This window comes from Vitis vinifera, chromosome 2 (assembly GCF_030704535.1).
Source record: "Vitis vinifera cultivar Pinot Noir 40024 chromosome 2, ASM3070453v1".
NCBI classification, from domain to species: Eukaryota; Viridiplantae; Streptophyta; class Magnoliopsida; order Vitales; family Vitaceae; genus Vitis; species Vitis vinifera.
Genome location: NC_081806.1, coordinates 19,982,602 through 20,003,231, shown reverse-complemented (window position 1 = coordinate 20,003,231; position 20,630 = coordinate 19,982,602). Strand labels below are relative to the sequence as shown.

Here is a 20,630-nt window from a genome sequence, read left to right as displayed (position 1 = left end):
CTGAACCACGAGCCTTCTCACCCCATCGGGTATCAACCATTTTTCTTTATATCTCTATCCATCTCATAACTTTTTAAAATATTTATAGAGATATTCCTAATAACTTTTCTTATTCTATAAACTAATATAATATTACAATGATATATCAATTTAATAAATATTTTTTACAAAAATGAATCTTTACTAATGAGGAATTTAGGACACTTCCTAGCATCTTCAATACAAAATAGCCTATCAATATTTGAGACTACTTTGATTATTTTAAATAAGTGAAAGAAATTATGAAAGTAACATTTGAATGAAAATGAAACCCTTTGAACATTGTAAATGAGAAGGAATTAACGAGGAATGAGTCATGTAGATTTTATTGGCATATAAGAGAAGTTTGACATCATAGATTAAAATATCTTATTCAACTATAGATGATTAGTAGGATATTCTTAGGCTTTACCCAAGTAGCCTCAATTTAAGAGTATCTTAAGATTCAATTAGATTAATCATCTTAAACCTAGGACAAATATGATAAGAGTAATCAAATTAAAATAATATCAAAATTGAAGTATATAATTTTTGTCCTTAAAGACTCGTTAATTACATCGTAATAACAAATCGACTACTTACCATGTGATATCAATCCACACTACTTAGTTTTTTCATTTATAGACATGGTTCTTGAAAAATTGATAAATTGCATTATTTAAGGGAATTGAACATAAAGCTTAAGAAAAAATAAATTAATTATACCACTAAATCTAAACTTACCTAGCACATGAGGATCATTTTCTATCAAATCCCTCATTATAAATAAGTGAAGCCTTTGGTCAACCTTATAAAGGTGTTGACATTTTTAAGCATAAATTCTATTAAAAAATTTTATGTTGTTGAAGGATATTTGGTTAATATAACATCAACGTGCACTACATGTGTTTACACTTATATTGATTGTGTTCAACTTTGTTTATTCACCTAATTGCACATGATATCTAGTGTGTAATGTTGGAGTTTAAATATGTAGATTCCCTAACTGCCAAAAGACGTCAAATTGGTGCCGAACAAAAGTTGCAATACATAACTACCCTTTAAAGAAATTAGAAATTTTGTATAGTATTCATTGATATTGTAGGACCTCAGGTGCTACCAATTCTATTAAATACAATTGCTGTTAAAAAAGACGCATACTCTAACCTTAGAGTGCATTCACCTAAGCGTCCACGATGAATACAAAGAGAGTTGATGGATGCGACTAACCCTTCGATTTGCCAACAGATATGTCTCAAAAATCTCTCCTTCAACATGAGACTTTTGTGATTTGAACTCAAACTCATGACATAACTCTTATATCAAGGAGGATCATGTGATTCAAACTCATAACATCTTATACCACTTATTGGGTTTAAGGCTTTAACTCTTTCATTTTGATACCATTTGGTTTGTTAGTGACAACGTAATTCAATCTTTTCATTGTATTCAATATCATACTCATTCTTAGGCTTACAATATAATGAAGTTTGATCATCCCAGAGCACATCCATCATGAGATTTTTTTTATCATATTTAGGCTTATAATCGAGTCTAATCATTTCAAAGTTTACACATATATTATGTTAGTCATTTTTTGAATTATAATTTCTTCAGGAGCAACGTTATTACTTACCTAATACGATTGGTCAAGAGTTAACTTGAGTCCAACTCAAACTCGGAGCTTATTTGCATTGATTATCAGATAAGTTCACATAAAATCTAGTAATAACTTGCATTTGATATACATTTAAAAATCAAATTTCTAAACCCGATAACTTTTCTAAAATAATTTTAAATTATAAATGCTTTTAATTAAAAAAAAACTAAATCCGCTAAATTATGCGAAATTCATTTTTCATATAAAAATACTTTTTCTTTTTTTTTTTTTTAAAAAAAGCTAGTGTGATCAGGCATAATTACGCAAATCGGTTGAAACAAAAAGTGAGAAAAAGGCTGCAAAGTTTCCCCTCCTTTTTTTTTGCCCTTTAACCAAACAGACAGAGTAGGGCGTCCGTTACAACTTCCGCAAAGAGCCACGCGCTCATGCACGTGCGCCAACTACTGTCCACATAATGGCACTCTCGTAATTCATCCCAATTCTGAGGCTCAATCCCCATCCTCCCCTCACCGTAGTCGGTGGCCTGTCCACGTGGCGAAATCACGTTGGTCTGTGCCCTGTATAAATAGCCCTCATAAAAAAAACCAACCACCCACTTCTTTTCGATTTCCAGGAGGAGGAGAAGAAGAAAGAGTATGGTTCTTACGGTGGTCTCTAATTCGCTTGGTGCAGGTCGGGAACCGACTTCGCCGCTCCGGCAGCGCCGGAGGCACGCGGCGGCCTACGATTGGTTGCTGAGCGAATTCCGATCCCGCCTTGCATCAACTGAATCGGAGACGGCGGTGATGTGATGATGAAAGACTACTTCGATCTCAGGTTTCTAGGTTGGAAAAATTGTTGGCGTAGCTTTTTTTCTGGAATTTGATTGGCTGGGAGGAAAGTATCACTGATTTGTGTGGAATTTTGGATCCTTTTTATATCTGGATCTGAGTTGAAATCGGTTGATTTGGTTGGAGGCCTTTGTGATGATCTGATTCTGTTCATGGCTTGGTAGATCTTGGCCTGAATTTGAATATTGAAAAATGATTTTATTTTTACTTGAATTTTCGGAAGGAAAAAAACTCGAGATCTTTGTTCTTTTTTTTTTTTTTTTTTCTCTTTCGTTGAATTTCTAATGTTGCTTCATTCAACTATGTGAAAACCATGTGGTGTTGGTGTGTTCGTGAAAAGGTTATGCTTTTGTGAAGCTGTATAAATTATTTGTCTTCTGTAATATCCACAGTGAAGATTTTAAATTACTGGATAGTGAAAAGCATGTGGTTTTGGTGTGTTCGTGGAAAAAGTATAAATTATTTGCCTTCTGTGATATCCACAATAAAGATTTTAAATTACTGGATTGTTCTTTGTGGTTAAGCCTTTTTTTTTTTTTCTTTTTTTTTTTTCTCATTATCATTTATTGTTTATTGTTACCATTTTTATTGTTTTTTAGTTCAAATGATGCCTGTTTGTATAGGCAAATCTTAAGGGGCATTGTGAATTTTCATGTATATGAATTTGTGTAGAAGCAATCGACTTTGGAATTTTGGATGCATTTGTTGCTCCTTATACCCAAAAATTAACAATTTTGTGTCTGGATGTTAAAGCATTTGGCATTGAGTGCTTGAATAATGGTTAGGTTTACCAACTCCCCTGAGTTTTTAGCCATGTTGGGAGATGTGAGCTCTTTGCTAACATTGATTGCATGATGAACAAGTTTCACAAGGCAACTGGGTTTTAGGGTTAAAGAGGGAACGGAAGAGAAGAGGCAATTAGTTATTTTTCTGTGTTTATGTGCAGAAACTGGAAAGGAAATTTGATGGGGAAAATACCTGATTTTTTTGGGAGCACTTGTTCCATCTGTTTAGATATTGTATCCCAATTTCTTTATTTGGTTTTTGGTTTAAATGCCTTCACTTTTGAGGTGAAAAATTGGTGTGGCCATGTGGGGGAAGTTTTTCTTGTCTTTTCCCTTCATTTCTTTCTTTAGGAAAGAAAGGTATAATTTGAAATTTCCCTTTTCCTCTCTCCTCTGCCCACCTAACCCTGTGCAAGGACAGTAATGTATCTTGTTTTCTTGTTACAAGAACGTGAACGATTCCATATTTTTTTGTCATTATCTCACATAAGTTATTCCCTTCTTTCTTTCCCTTGCTTCTCTTTCCACGGTTTTAAGAAAATTCTTCTTAATTTGTTTGATTGCTCTAAAATCTATCTACACTTTAATGGGCTACCCTTCCTTTTACCACCACTCCTTGGAACATTTTCAATTTTTTTTTTTTTCAAAACATTTAATCTCATTGGAAGAGTATCAGGTGAAACACACTTCCTTCACATCCTGTCCTCAATGACTGAAGTGATTATTATGCTTAGAGAATTATTTATATATTTATTTTGATAGACAACAAGAGCATGTATTAGAAAAGCACCAAAGAGAGGGGGCTTGCCCTATATACATGAAGTATACCCAAAACATCATGTTTAGAGGATTATGCAACGTTCTTGATAAAATTTTTAACAAATCTTTTTCTGACTGGTTCAGATTGACAACATACCTTCTTTTTCTGTCCAAATGTAAATGGGATCTTTTCTTGCATCACTTGTTGTCAGGGGTTGGAAGTTGTAACGGCCTCTATAAAATGGAGTTTTTTCTTGTGTTGCTTGTTTTCAGGTGCGGGGGCTCAACAAATTTGTTGCAGGGCTATGGATGTGAAGCAGCTGAACATCATGTCGGTGGCCTGGGAGTTTTCAACCCTAACAATTATTGTCACATGCCCAGGTTTCTTGGTAACCAGGATTTCCTAGTTTGTTAGTATGGACAAATTGGCATAGATGTGAAACACTTGCACATACCCTTGGTGAATCCATCTACTGTTTGATCATTTGACTCTAAACTCAATTGTGGTGGGTGGCTAGATTTTTATGTTATGGAAACTGTGCATTCCTTGGACAAAATCTATTAAACTTGTTGTCATGTAGTTTTGTCAATGTGCTTAATCCTTCTACCTGCCAACTCTTTAGCTTTCTCTGGCTTGTAAACGAAGTTGGGTTTAACACACTGCTGTTTTGATTTCTTAGAAATTTTTTTGATTTGGAATTCTCATGGTTATTATTTGGTATGATCTTTATCTTCCCCTGTCTCACTCTTCTCTTTTCTCTTTTTTTTTTTTCCCTCTTTTATTCTGTAGATCATTGCATGATTGGCCCATTCTCCTCTCTATTGGCCGCTCATTCTTAGCCATTATCCTGATTTATCAAAGAAACTCTTGGCATGACTCTTCTCCGGTTTGGGCTGCTGCTATGTTTGGATTTAGTCATGTTCTTCTTTTACTCCCCTCCCAATATTCTAATAGAGATGCATGCTGATAAATGCCAGGAGAAGTTTATATCCAATATCTGTTTTGAGTTGTAGCAACTATAGTTGTTAGTTGATGTGTGGAAAACCGACTTGCTCTTGGTTTTGGGTTTTAGGTTATCTGGAAGGATTATCTGTTGCATGTTCTGATAATCCTTCTGACCTATCCCAGTTCTATGTTTGCATATTATTCAATTATTTTTCTTTTAGTGTAATTAATCAGGAGAAGGAATGTCTTAATATTAATGGCTTAGATACTAAGTAATAAAATTGTTATGATGGTAGGTTAATTTGATTATAAGAATAACACTATCATCTTTCTCTGCTGGGAAAGGAATGAAAAGAATTGAATGGATCCACCTTCCATCTTGGTTGTGGAATTAAATGTTTTTCAATTATAGGATTCATCAACATCAAAATTATGAATTCTTTGTGCTCCACTGTTCTAGTAGGAATGTTGTTTTCTTTTCCTTTTGGTTTTTTGGGGAAATTATTGTTGTATTTTCTTTAGCTATTTTTCTTCTGTTGCTAGTTGTGCGCAAAGAGATGTTATAAAATATGCCAATAAGGATAGTTTTCTTGTTTCCAACCCTAGCTTAGCCATTCTTTTAAAGGGAGTTGAGTGTAAGTGGGCAAGATTGTTCCTGGACCTGCCAACCTACCTGAGGTTAGTGGGGTTGGGTTGGCTGTTTTGCTAAATGGGCTACTCCAAAATAACCCAAATCTTTGTTGTAGCCAAATAAAGTAGCATCTGTATTGTTGTACTTAGATACTAGAAGTAATTGTAATAGACATTGTTAATTATGTTAGAATGTTTTTATTTTTTTATTTTCCCCTTGTTTTCTGATCCTATAAATGCCAGATTTGGGCTGCATGTTTTGCAGTCCAACAGGAAATCGGGTGGATCTAGATGCCGGCTACATCTGCCTGAACTTGGCTCCATGCAGGTCTTTTCATGTTTTAGTATGAATGATTTCTTGTTCTTGTGGGATTTTGTCATCAGAGAGCTCACCTAAAATTGACATGCAGAAATCATGGATGGAAATGTCTTGATTCTATAAATCAGTACTTTGGGCAATATGATATATATTCATAAAACTAATGGCTTTGCCTTTCATAGCTCCTGACAATCGGTGATGTAGGGTCCTTTGTGTAGTTGCTTTAAGATGTTTCTTTTACTTTGTTCTTATCCAAGTATGGAAAGAGATGAGGTTGAGGTGGTGTCAGAATTGGGGTTTGAAAATCCTTATGTTGTTCCATTGTAGCAAAGGTGTACCAACAAAGCAGATGATTTGTCTCTTCAATCATTTATGGGGTGTTCATATTCATAGAATCATTATGTAAATTACTTAACAATTCTAAGTTGACTATCGGCACTGGGCAACGGTGGTCCTTTTGGAACCTGCAGATGTGGATCCAGGTCCACAGTATGCAAGTGAACTATGTTCTTGGAAGGGATTGACAAGTTGGGATCTAGAATGAAAGGAAGCTGTGCTCCCTGGTCTTTCTGCTTTGGAAAATTTTGACTTGATCATGGAGCAGGAGTTGTGTTTTATCTGTCCAAACCTATGGTCTACAATTAGACCAAGTGAGCCTCTCTGGACTCGACACTTCTAGATCAAAATCCATGGGCACCTGAAGTTAAAAACATTTAGCCATATGGAGAAAAACTAGTCATATATGCCACTTTTGGAATCTATGTTCATAAAACCTTCGTCCAGTGGAGTGCTATGTGGAAGGGCAGCTGCTTGGGGACTTGTTGTGAAGCAATCTTAAATATGGTAAGTGCCTTTCTTTTGGTATGCTTTCCAACTCTCCTTTATTTTCTTTTCCTCTTCTTTTTCAGAAAGCTAGCTATGAAATGAGCCTCATTCCTATCTTGATTTATTGTTTTCATGCCACTCTGCTTTGCTTTGTAGTCAAGCTGCATTAATCTAACTTTCTCGGCAGTTTTAGGTAAATCTTTAAAGGGTGCATAACCAGATAAACCTACTAATACCCTAAGACAGACAATTATCATCTTCACTAGGGTCTCTAGTTTAGAATGAAGGATGTTGACGATTTCACATTCACATCTATAAGTAGAATTCTGTGTATGGTTGTTGCCATCAGGGCCCTACGTTTCCTAGTCACCTGATCTCTCTCTCCTTTATGCCAAATTTTGGGCTTTTTGCATCTCTTTTGATAATTCCTATCACTTTTGACTAATTATTTGTATTGCGCCTCCAACCACCCAAAAAGCCTTTCCATTATTAGGTTGAAAGTGTAGGAGATATTGCCCAGAGAAGCAATCCCCGATTCCACCTTAAGCAGCTTTAAGCTTTTTGCTTTTTTGGATTGATGGGTTTGCTCATCATCCAGCTCTATGGCACTGGGAGGTCTTGTCAATGAAGAATCGGGTGTGTGTTGGTTGGCCATATTTAGTGCTTCTGAGCATATTCATCTCCAGGCACAAAATTTAGATTGTGTCTGTCCCTCCATAGTGTAACCGGCATATTCTTCTAGGCATAGTGTATACGTATCTACTTCCCATCTCTTTCCCTTTTTATTTTATTTATTTGCGAGTGTGTGTCCAAAAAGAGAAAGAAGTTAAGGAGACGCCAAGATAGTGGTTTTAGTCTAAAAGAAGGATAGGAGGAGGAGTTGTTATTGGGAGACTAGAATTGTTCATGGCATTTTTTGTTTACATCCCTGTTGGGGTGATTCAAAGAGGGTTAAAGAGTTTATTTGGAAATTGTTTTCAAAAATAGTTTAGTATTCTTTAGAATAAAATTAGTTTTGTAACCTAAAAAGCATGATCGACAAACTTTTTGGTTGAGAACAATATTTTTGAGAATTTATTATGAAAATAAATTATTTTTGAGAATAAATTTTTATTTTTTTATTTTTTATTATTTAAAAACAATTTTGAAATGGGTTCTTAGAAAGAACACTTCACCTCTTTAGGTAAGATGAGGGTCTGATAGCTTTGGTAGCTACTAGCACTACAATGAAGCCAATAGTGACATTTGTTTAAAATATGGTTGCAAGAGAGTTGAAGCTTAGACCATCTCTTGATATACTTGGATGAATAATAATGACTAGCAAGAGGCTTACTTAATTATGAGATTTTCTCCGGTGATTATTACTAAGCTCAATTTGAAAATTTAATAGCATTACAAATATAAGATCCCATCAAAGAGAACTATTAGTGTCCCCTTTCCTTTACTTGTCCTTTAATGATTGTGACTGGGGGTAGAAGTGTGTTTATTTGAACATCAAACCCGCCAAAGATCAATGCACTTTTGGTCCCACTCTGCTCACAACCATTTGCAAAGATACTTCTGGTTGGAAAGATACAATTATTTTTAAAAACAATAAAACAAGTGATGGATGATGTCTAAAACGTCATGTTTTTTATTTTTGAAAACAAAAAATGTTTCTTGTTTTTTAATTTTGGAAAACAAAAAATTGTTTGAAAAAAATAATTGCTATACAGGAGGGCCTAAACAGAAGTCTTGTAGTTTTCCTACCCTTTAATAGGTGACTTCTATCTAATCCGCGTTATGCAAGTATAACCGAAAGGTCTACCACAACTACCATTAAAAGAACCATCATTAGCGGTGATGCTACAATTATAATTTAGTTGTTTGAAGACAATGATGGGCGGCAACATTCTTCTTTTGAATCCTGTTTGGGAAGACAGAAACAGAAAGAAAATGGAGCTTGAGAGGGAGAAAGTGAAGGTGAATCTGGGTCCCACTTCAAGGAGGCACCATGTGGTGTTTCCATTTTCTTCAAGAAGACAGACTTTAATGGTAGATCTTGTGGGCTCTCATCCCACTTTGCTTTCCCACACTATTTCAAATTTTCATCAAATCCTCCCACCTAACCACATGCTTTGGCTTCATCCAAGCATTATTTGGTAGGATTCCTTAAGCAAATTTGTGTAGTATTAAATTAAATACTTGATGATATCTGACCCCACAATCCTGGCAAATTCAAAGATTTGGTTCAAATTCAAAGATTTTCCTATACTTTGGAATTTTGACTTTTTGGGTGGATCATAGAATTTCTAGTTTCTATGAGATTTGTTACTACACAAAATACAAAATACAAAATACAAAATCTCCAACCCACTACACTAAAATCTTTTTATTCTTATTTTAATCCTTGTTTTTGGATAACATTTGATTTTTTACTTTTAGTAGAATGTTGATATAAATTAATTAAAAATAAGGAACATTTTAATATTTTTAAATATTTTAATTAAATAAAAACTTTTGGCAATAGTGTAGGAAAATAAAAGACTATGTATGGGAGTTCTACCTAAATATTTTAAAAAATCATATTTGATTAAACTCTCCTTGAATTTAATCATATTAAAAGTTATAAACAAAAATTATGGAAATATTGAATTTTTTTTTTCTTGTGTATCATGTAACTTTTGGCAATGAAATATGTTAGGAATTTTAGGCTAATCCAACCTATGGTAATCACCTTAGAGGGGGGGGGGGGGGGGGGGGGGTGAATAGGGTGATTGTCTCTTTTTCACAAATTTAAACTATGCAAAAATAAGAGACAATTATATGCAAATATATAATAAACAAACTAAACACAATTGCATATAATTTAAAAGAGTAGGGAAAAGAGAATGCAAACACAAGATTTATAGTGGTTCGGCGCAACCCGGCCTACATCCACTCTCCTCAACCTCCTAACCGAGTGAGGGTTCCACTAGCTTGAAGCTTCAACCAAGCTTCCAATCTTCTTACAATTGGATTATGGTTCCAATTCACCCTCTTGGACTTTTGGCTCCAAGCACCCTTTACAATGCTCAAGAGATATCCCTCTCTTGAAACTTCCTCTCAAGGTTTACAAATAATGATCTCAAAGGTTTACCAAAATCCTAGCACAAGAACTTTAAGCTCAAATGATACAAGAAAAGCTAGGATTGAATGGTGCACTAAAGATATGCAAGTTATGAAACAATGGTGCACTCAAAAACACTCTTCCAAGGCTCAAATATAATCAAGAATGATTTGGGAAGGTTTTTTTGCTTTTTAAACAATGAAGATTGGAGCCTTTTTATAGAAGAAAAAAAAGTCAAACTAGCCGTTTGGGGTTCGACCGGTCGAGCTGGGGGTCGACCGGTTGACTAGCCGTTAGCATTTAATGCTTGGCAGGAGACCGTTGGGCCTCGACCGGGCCTGACCGGACCTTGACCGGACCTCGACCGGACGAGATTCGACCTTGACCGGTTGAACAACCGTTCTGGAAGAAAGAGAAATTTTTTGCATTTTTCGAACGGTCGATCGGTTACTGTTCATCCGGTTCAACCGATTTAGCCAATTGAGCCGTTTTTTGCTCAACAACCAACTTTTCCAACTTATAACCTTTTAAACAAGTTTGAAACAACATTTAACACAAGGTTTTAGTTGAAAACATGAAATCATCCAATTTTAAAGATATTTAAAACAAAATAACTCTTGGATGATTTAGGTGCATAAGTAAGGAAAATAATGCATGGAAATCCTAGTGCACCAACAACCTTACAAAGAGACTTAAGAAGCTTTAGTCTTGAAAAACTCTTCTCTTTGAGGTGGTCTTCTTCTTCATGATTTCTCCTTGGCTTGATTTGTCTTTGGATTGCCACTTTAGAAGTCATCTTGCCTAATCACACTTAAAATGTAGTCATTAGTTCTAAACCTTGTTTTGTTATCATCAAAATCAAGATTAACCAAACCTTGGTTTCACAAAATAGAAAGTTCATGTTGATGACATGGAAGGCTATTTGGCATGAATACCCACCTCTAAAAAATTTAATTATGGTAAAATCTTGTGATAAATTATTTCCCACTAATAGAAATGTCATGGCTAAATGTATCTTTTTTGTCATTTACAAAAAATTAATAGAGAAATTTTATGAAAAATTATTTTATATAAATAGTTTTTGCGATTAAAAATGACTTTTAGTCATGAATACAAAGGTGAAAGGCCATGTAAAAAGCTTATGAAAAACTATTTACTATAAATAGTTGTGTTAGAATTGACTTTCTACTAGGAATTTATGTTCATGCAAATTTGCTATAAATTTCACTTGATTTAGCTAACTATATTTACATCCATGGATTAAAAAAAATTATTCCACTATATTATAGAAAATATTAAAACGGACAAAGCTAGATATAATTATTGAACTCGAAACATCTCATGTTTCCCTTTTGCTTGTATCTACATCCTGAACTATGAGTCCCCTAACTCCATTGAGTATCTCCTGCTCTTTCTTACCTTATCCACCCCACGTAGCCTCTATAAGCTCATCTCTGTCTTATAATCTTTTCCCTTGATGACCTAAAATATGTATAAAAATATTTTTAATAACTTTCCTTATTCGATAAAGAAATCTAATACTATAATAACAATTCAATTTAAAAAAAAATTCTATGCAATATTTTTTACAAAAAGAATTTATATTAATTAGGAATTTGAGACATTTTCTAAATAGAAGTGCCTTCAATCTTTTTTTTTTTTTTTTTTTTTAAGCTTATTTATATGTTGCTATCCTTTTGAACTCATTAGGATTAACGCTATTGAAAAACAATAAAGGGCTTTGGCACCATTGAAAATACAATAATGAGCTTTGGCATTAGCTTTGATGTCTTCATTATCAAATTTGTTTGTTTCATTTTACTCGTTGATCTTCCATTTTTGTCTAAGATATTGGAGGTAAAAGGATGAGGTTTTGATTTATTGCTAATTGAGTAACACTTTCTCATGAATCGATCCCACGTACGTCAACCATTTTTATTGTTTGATTTTCAAAATTTTGAGACTTCATGAAATGAACTCTAAGTCCAAGCCCAGCCCAACTAAGAGCACCTTAGGTTTTGATCAAGTTTGAACCCATTTTAGATCTTATAGTTGGACGATGTGGGATTGCATTTCTTATCCTAAAAAAATATTTGTGCCATCAAGCTAACTCTATATTTGTTATTAATATGCACACATGTCGTCATGTGTGTATAAATTTCGTATATAAGATTCTTAAGTATAAATATCTTAAACTTATATATTTATATTATAAATTATATATGCATAAATTAATATATGTTTATTGTGTGTATATATAACAAATTAATTAGAATAAATTATTACAATAAACTAATTTTAATTTTTATGCCTATTGTATAATAACTAAATACAAAATAAATATAAATTTATAAATAAAATTATCAAGGTTTGAAAATAAAAAATACTTATACATGTCATTAAATACATAATTAGACCTTCAACTTAAACCTTGGAGATAAAGAAGTTCAAGGAGAAATCTTCAATATGCTTTCAACATAAAAGCTTTGAAGGAATAAGTGTTGAATTGAGGAAGAAATTTTAAACAAAAAAACAATAAAAAAATCCTATTGTGTTATATTCATGTTGATAACATGTTATTAAAAAAAAGAAATATAAAGAAAAAGATGAACTTAAGTTATCTTAGTCCTAGTAACCATATCCTTATCTGTAGGGTTTCAACCATAATGATTGCAATAAATATTTTATTAAAAGTTACATGGATACTTGAAAGGTTTGAAATGGGAAATTGTGACATCCACAAATTTTTGCATATATTATAACATCATTTTATTTTATTTTACTTTTGAGAAGAAGGTTGTCTCATGCCAAAATAATTAAAATCCTTAAAAGAAATAGTTAGATGGTGGTAGTAGTGTGCAATGTAGCTTTTAAAGTAGTCTTTAAAATAGACATAATATGACAAATTTGGTTTATTATTTTATATGATATCGGTTATTTTATCCTATTTGCATTATCAATGTGAGTATTTATTAGTTTGAATATTTAGGGTTATATCACTTTTGTACAAGATTTGGATGTATTAAGAGCAAGGATGACAATGAGACGAGTTTTTTCGGGTATCCGTTGATGGGGTTCAATTTTAATAAAATGTTTTGAAATTTTTTTTAAAACCCGAGGCGGGTTCAGGGCAGGTTCGAGTATTGCCCCGCCCCGCCCCGCCCCGATTATATATAAAATTAAATTTTAAAATTAAATTAATTTAAATTTTAAAATTAAATTAATTTAAATTTTAAAATTAATTTAATTTAATTTTTTTTACTATTTTTAATGTATAGATAATAAAAAATATTTTTAATAAAATAAGTTATAAAAATATAATAATTTAATTATTTATAAAATATATTTATTTTAATGTAATTAAAAATTTTAAAAATAATTTTTTTTGAAAAAAAATTAAAATTAAAAAAAAAGTTAAACGGGACGGGGCGGGGTGGGTATGAAAATTTATCATTCCCACCCCGCCCCGTTTAATTTTTTAAATGGGACGGGGATGAGAATTATTTTGAATAAACGAGGTAGGGTTGGGATGGGGGTGACTCGTACCTGTCCCAAACTCGCCCCGTTGCCATCCCTAATTAAGAGTTGCATGAAAAATTCAATTCATGAGTTCCTTACAAGATGAGAAGTTGTTCATAATTAGTTTATAAACTTTGGTAATCCATTAGAAGTCATAACACACTACCTTTAAAATGGTGAGATGATTGATCTTGGTCATCAAAATAAGTTTCTCATGGTATGTGTACTAGTGCATATGACTACACATTAAGTAACACCTACAAAGAGTCATGACTGAGCGGCTATCAAGTTGACATGACTTTTCCAAGCTCGAGAGAATATTACTCTATTGTTTGAGTCATCAATAACTAACCTTATGAATGAGATCCTAATGTGATCATAGATTGAGTGAATGGTGGTTTAATAAGGCAATAATATATATTTTCAATAAAATATCTCATAGGTTTGAGGCATTATATCCCATTAGGTGATCATAAGTATTTATGATAATAAAATCTTGGCCATAATAATTCATTCCGTGGAATTTGACATCTATCTTTGGTGGATGAGGGTATGTTAATTGATTATGATATGGGTAGATTTGAGACTCAAGAATTTGAGAGGTAATCCTAAAAGGTTGATATTTAATACCGAGTTAGACTATGTATATTCATTCATGGGAAACTTGCATGCAATGAATAGTAGGTTATAGACTAGAGATATTAATTAATTAATTTGATCTTGATTTAAATTCATAGGATATTGAAGTGCAATTGGCTCTTTTTAACAGAATGTGAGACAATTTTAGAATTATGATTCCAAGGGAGTTAAAATATTCATATGAGTCCTAGTGGTCCCCTCAATCTCATATTCTAGGTGACACTTACTACTAAGGACATCTAAACCTAAAGGTGTGGTTTTTAAACTTTAAAGATTCAAATTTTGAATTACTAAGGCTTCCATTATGCCAAATCTAAGATGCTAATGATCGTTTGAAATAATGGTTAGAAATATGTATGAAGAAGATCTTGTAATTTATGGTTTCCTATCTTTCTGTTGAATTATGTTAATGCAAGATCTATCTCCTTCTAAAAAAACCTAAATAAAAATAAAATCCTTTCGCCTAGGGTTTCTTATCATTTGTATTTATTTTTGTAATCATTGTTTCAAGCTACATGACTAAATCACCCCATCTTTGCTACTATCTAAAATTTTCTTTGGATTTTTTGTGCTGATGTGAGACTCTCGTCCTTCCAAGCTAAAAATTTATTTTATTTAGGTATTTAATCATCTGCATCCATCTTTATAAGCATTTCTTCAAGTTGTATCACTAAATCTGCCTATTGTTGTCGACTCGCGTATCAGGTGGTCCACGTTGCTGCTAGATGGATGGACACGCGATTCTCAACACACAAAGGGTTCTTGATTCAGCGGTTTGTACCTGCAAAAGGCATCCGGACAGGGTGTCCGGACACACCCTCCGATGGTTTTGTTAGCCATGGTCAGAGAGAGATATATAAATCAGTTGGCCTTTTACTAAGTATCAAAAGGTTACCAGGGGATCCCCTTCTTCTGCGTGTGAAGGCATATATATACAACTTCAGGGGTACTGCTCCTTTCATTAATGGTGAGGAGATATTTTATGTTGTAATGATGATAATAGGTGTCAGAGACCATGGTAGGTGATGCGGCTGTCAGAGATCGTGAGAAGTGATTATGTAGAATGATCGTGGGAAGTGACTTGCTGTCACTTCCTCTTGTCTTCTCACTCTGCAGGTGACAAGATGTGGGCCATGACTGCTTGTTGTGATTGCGTGTAAGACTCGCTTTACTTTAATTGACCATCCAGACGATTTATATCCGGATGGCTCATGCTGATTATCCGGATGTGTTGTGGAGACTATCCGGATGTCTACGCTCTGCCAGCGTCGTTTGCTCTCCCTTGGATAGGAGAATCTGAAACGTCGTTCGCCTTTCCTTGAGGCGGTCCGGATAGGATAATCTGCACCATGCATATCCTCAGGGGAATCCGGATGATGAAGGTCCGGCTGATAACACGTGCCACGCGTCACTATGAGCTACGTGCCACGTGTTTCCCAAGGGGAGGGGTCCCTACACCTATCACCATTGCTATCTAAACTCTTTTTAGGGTTTCCAATTCTATTCAACTTTCTTTTAAATTAAAACATAAATCCTTTCATTTAGGGTTCGTTTCTCTCCATTCATCTTTATAACTTCAAGTTGTATTACCAAATCTCCTACCATCATTGGCTAACCATTTTCAGGGTGTTCAACTATGTTGATATGAGACCCACAACCCTCTAAAAAGAAAAGAAAATAAAAATAAAAATAAGAAATTTTCATTTAGGGTCTCTATATCCATCTTTATAATCATTACTTTTATGCCCATATCACTAGCTTTGACTAGCTAACCTATTCTTTAGGTTTTCAATTGTTCCTTATCCTTTCATTTAGTGTAATTATTATCTTTATAACCATTAATATTAAAATTGTGCAACTAAATCTTTCTATCCCCGTGATCATTTAACCTTATCTTTTAGGTTTTCAATTATGTCAGTGTGAGATATGCTTGGCTTCCATACTAAGAAACTAGAAGGAAAGGTCACACCAAGGGCAAGAATATGGAAACTTCATCCGGTGGTACGTTGTGTTTATGCATTTAAATCTTATTTTCTATATTGATTTACAATAATATGATTTCCCAAGTAATTTCTTTCGTTATATTCATGTATGGTGAGGTGGTGTTGGATCAATGTTAAATAATTAAGCTTAATCTCCTTAATATTTCTTGATTTTATGATTTATATATTTATAAACTTGGAGATCTCCTAAAACTGATCACTCTTTGTAGTAATTTCTTTTTTCTTTGTAGGAGTAGAGGCAAGCAAGGTTTTCAAAGGCGTATCTTAGGCACGCCTTGAAGCGCGCCTTGAAGCGAGGCGAGGCAAAAACGCCCTGACGCGTAAATAATAAAACGTAATGCGAGAAAGGCGTACGCCTTTTCAACCGAGGCGTGTCTGAGGCGCGCCTTGATTGCGCCTTTTACGCCTTGAGAAGAAGGCGCACGCGTTGTGGCCATGAAGAAATTTTTAAAAAAAAAGCCCTAACTGATCCCTAAAGTAAAACCCGAGTCCCGATTGAAGGCAAACAGAAATTGGGAGAAAAACTCCAAAAGGAAACCCTACCTGAAGCGGCGGCGACCAATCCAGAGCATCTTCTCCGGCGACGACCAATTGCAGAGCATCTTCTCCGGCGGCGATCCTTCTCGTTCATCTCCAGGTATGTCGCGATCTCCCTTTCTTCGTGTCTTCGATGCTTCCCCCTCTCGGTTTCATCTTGTTCTCCATCTGCCATGGTTTTCTTCATCTTCTATGGCAGTCGACTTGACGCAGAGAGGCTGGCTCTCTCTTGGCAGTCGGGGTCTCCTTCTTCTCGTTCTCGTTCATCAATTTTTTTTTTAATCAAATGCCATCCAATTTAAAAAATAAAACGGTGTGTAGTACGCACACCCTCAATAGCCGTCTGTGACTCCTCTGTTGAAACAGAGGTGCATCGCCCTCCTCTTCTCAGTTCCCACCCACCTTACCAATCGGCAATCACCTTTTTTTTTTTTTAATTACAAAAATATAATCATATTTCAGAGGTGAAAAACCTTTCTTTCCTTGATGGTGTGTTTGGTTCACGAAATATTTATTTTTTCATATAAATAAAATTAGTTTAAAATATACACTTAATTTAATAATTATAATTTTATTTTTTATTTCTTTTTTTCTATTTTTCCAAGGTATTCACTCTTATATTTTGTCTTCACTCTTATAAGTATATTTTTTATTTCTTATTTTTTTAAAATGAAATATAACATTCATTTCCTTATTAATTGGAATTTAGATTATAAAAATATCTCTTCCCTTTTATGTGTATAATTTTAAAATTCTTCTAAAACAAATATTGGTTTTTTAAAATTAAAACCAATTAAATTTTGAATTTCATTTTTAAATTCCTTTCAATTATGTCTTGTTATTATTTTTAAGTCAATTATATTATTATATAGAAATTTGAATATTATTATTGGTGTTTTTTTTTTTAGAATGAGTTCCTCCGATTCGAAAAATTCAAGAAAAGATTTTGTGTGGAAGTATGTTCTTGAAGTTGCCAGGGAGTAATATTTAAGATGTAAATTTTGCAATCAAAGATGCACGGGAGGGGTGAATAGACTCAAGCATCACTTAGCCGGAACTCATCATGGTATGAAACCATGCACCAAGGTTAGTGAAGATGCTAGATTGGAATGCAAAGAGGCATTGGCCAATTTTAAGGATCAAAAAACAAAAAGAAATGAATTGCTCCAAGAAATTGGTATGGGTCCAACTTCAATGCATGAGTGTGCCTTGTCTAAAACAATAGGGACACTAGGGAGTGGGAGTGGGTGTGGGAGTGTAAGTGGGAGTGGGGAACCTATTCCTAGGGGACCCATGGATAAATTTACCACTTCACAATCTAGACAAACTACTTTGAATTCAAAGTGGAAGCAAGAAGAAAGGAAGGAAGTGTGTAGAAAAATTGGTAGGTTCATGTATTCAAAAGGTCTCCCATTCAACACTGTGAATGATCCTTATTGGTTTCCTATGATAGATGCTGTTGCAAATTTTGGGCCCGGGTTTAAGCCTCCATCTATGCATGAATTGAGGACATGGATTCTTAAAGAAGAGGTAAATGACCTAAGTATCATTATGGAAGATCACAAAAAAGCTTGGAAACAATATGGATGTTCAATTATGTCAGATGGTTGGACAGATGGAAAAAGTAGGTGTCTTATCAATTTTTTGGTGAATAGTCCTGCTGGCACTTGGTTTATGAAATCAATTGATGCTTCTGATATAATAAAAAATGGGGAATTGATGTTCAAATATCTTGATGAGGTGGTTGAAGAAATTGGAGAGGAGAATGTTGTGCAAGTCATCACTGATAATGCCTCTAATTATGTGAATGCTGGAATGAGGCTTATGGAAAAAAGGAGAAAATTGTGGTGGACTCCTTGTGCTGCTCATTGTATTGATTTGATGTTGGAGGATATTGGAAAGCTAAATGTTCATGCTACTACACTATCTCGAGCTAGGCAAGTAGTGAAGTTCATATATGGGCATACTTGGGTTCTTAGCTTGATGAGAACATTTACAAAAAATCATGAACTTCTTCGTCCAGCAATTACACGATTTGCTACTGCATTTCTTACTCTCCAAAGTCTTTATAAGTAAAAGCAAGCTCTTATAGCAATGTTCTCATCAGAAAAATGGTGTTCAAGCACATGGGCTAAAAATGTAGAAGGTGTGAAAACTCGAAGTACAATGTTGTTTGATCCAAATTTTTGGCCTCATGTTGCTTTTTGCATAAAGACCACTGTTCCATTAGTCAGTGTCTTGAGAGAGGTTGATTCAGAGGAAAGACCAGCCATGGGTTATATTTATGAGTTGATGGATTCAGCTAAGGAGAAGATTGCATTTAATTGTCGGGGTGTGGAGAGAAAATATGGCCCAATTTGGAGAAAAATTGATGCAAGATGGACTCCGCAACTTCATCGACCTTTACATGCAGCGGGTTATTATCTTAATCCTCAATTGCGGTATGGAGATAAGTTCTCTAATGCTGATGAGGTGAGGAAGGGATTATTTGAATGCATGGATAGGATGTTGGATTATCAAGAACGTTTAAAAGCTGACATTCAGTTGGACTCATATGACCAAGCAATGGGTGAATTTGGGAGTCGTATTGCAATTGATTCTCGAACATTAAGAAGTCCTACAAGTTGGTGGATGCGTTTTGGGGGTTCAACACCGGAGTTGCAAAAGTTTGCTATTCGAGTCCTTAGCCTTACTTGTAGTGCTTCGGGATGTGAAAGAAATTGGAGCACATTTGAGTCGGTAATACTTCTATTTTTGTAAATTTTTATACATATATTTCTATGTCAATGTTAGAGAACCTTATTTCATTTTAACACATAAATTTGATACTTTTATTATTTGTAGATCCATACAAAAAAAAGAAATAGACTTGAACATCAAAGGTTGAATGCTCTAGTGTATGTAAGATACAACACTAGATTGAGAGAGCGAAGTCTACAAAGGAAACAAAATGTTGATCCGATTTTGGTAGAGGAGATTGATTCGGATGATGAATGGATTGCGGAGAAAGAAGATCCCCTCCTCCCCCTTGATCTTTGTTGGCTTCAAGATGATGAGTTATTCAGTGTTGATGCCATTAGAGCTGTGTCATCCAACTCCCAAGAGACTGAAACATCATCGGATCACATGGTTTCTTCACATTCCTACAAAAGGAAACATAATGAAGTACCAAGTAAGTACTCAAAAATTGAAGTCATAAATTTGATTAAATTTAATAAAAAAACTTATAATATTTACACTTAATTAATTCTTTATGCTAGGTACAAGTGGAGGCAAAGGCAAAGAGAAGGAGTTGAATTTGACACCAATTGATGAAGATGAAGATTTACATGAAATGGGGATACATGATAGTGGACATTTTCCTACTATTGATACATTGGATGAGGATGATGATGACCTTGAGGATGAGGATTTAAGTTGAAACAATTGACTCTAGTTGTTATTTTATGACTTAGTTATGGATTTTTTGTAAAAGTTTAGAACTATTATTATGGTTGACTCTATTTTCTATTTCATGACTTAGTTATGGTTTTTTGTTAAAGTTTGAAACTATTAGTATAGTTGAATCTAGAATCTATTTTATGACTTTGTTATGGTTTTTTTTGTGAAAGTAGGGTACTAGTATGCTTTTTTTATTATGATTCTAATGAATTGTTTTCATGTTTCTATTTATGCTATTTTATTTTATATATTTAAAAATATTAATTAATTATATAATGTGAGGCTTAAAAAGCTTACGCCTCAACGCCTCGAGGCTTACGCCTCGCCTCACGAACACAAAAACGCCTCGCCTTACGCTTTCGCCTTTAAAAACTTTGGAGGCAAGTATCAATCATTTTAATCGTAATACAACAAATAATGTTTTGAATTAGTTCACTTGGAAAATATCTTTATGGGTGTTGGAATATAATAGAGTTTGTTGGAACAAATGACATAATATATTTGATGGTGCATTTTAAGTACTTGTATGATGCTTAAAAGGAACTTAGTCTATTTGTGTGCATATGGGTAATTCAAGGCAAAGCTTTAAGTGACACTAATCCATTTGTGTGCACATGAGTAAACATGATCTTTTTGCTAATATGGATCAATGTGTCCACTAATTATTGCA

The 20,630-nt window shown here is 34.1% G+C and overlaps 1 long non-coding RNA gene, 1 other non-coding gene and 1 pseudogene across 2 annotated transcripts; all 3 read left to right on the top strand.

Annotated features, from left to right (window-relative positions):
• The first annotated feature begins 2,232 nt into the window (after window positions 1-2,232).
• LOC132253281 (uncharacterized) lies at window positions 2,233-6,303 on the top strand. Its single transcript, XR_009465150.1, has 2 exons — window positions 2,233-2,463; window positions 4,287-6,303. It is a non-coding gene; the product is annotated as an uncharacterized LOC132253281 (long non-coding RNA).
• On the top strand, window positions 2,289-2,420 carry MIR168 (microRNA MIR168). Its single transcript, NR_127766.1, has one exon. It is a non-coding gene; the product is annotated as a microRNA MIR168 (primary transcript).
• A 9,962-nt stretch (window positions 6,304-16,265) lies between the features above and the next one.
• LOC132252625 (uncharacterized) lies at window positions 16,266-20,118 on the top strand (annotated as a pseudogene).
• Window positions 20,119-20,630: the final 512 nt, after the last annotated feature.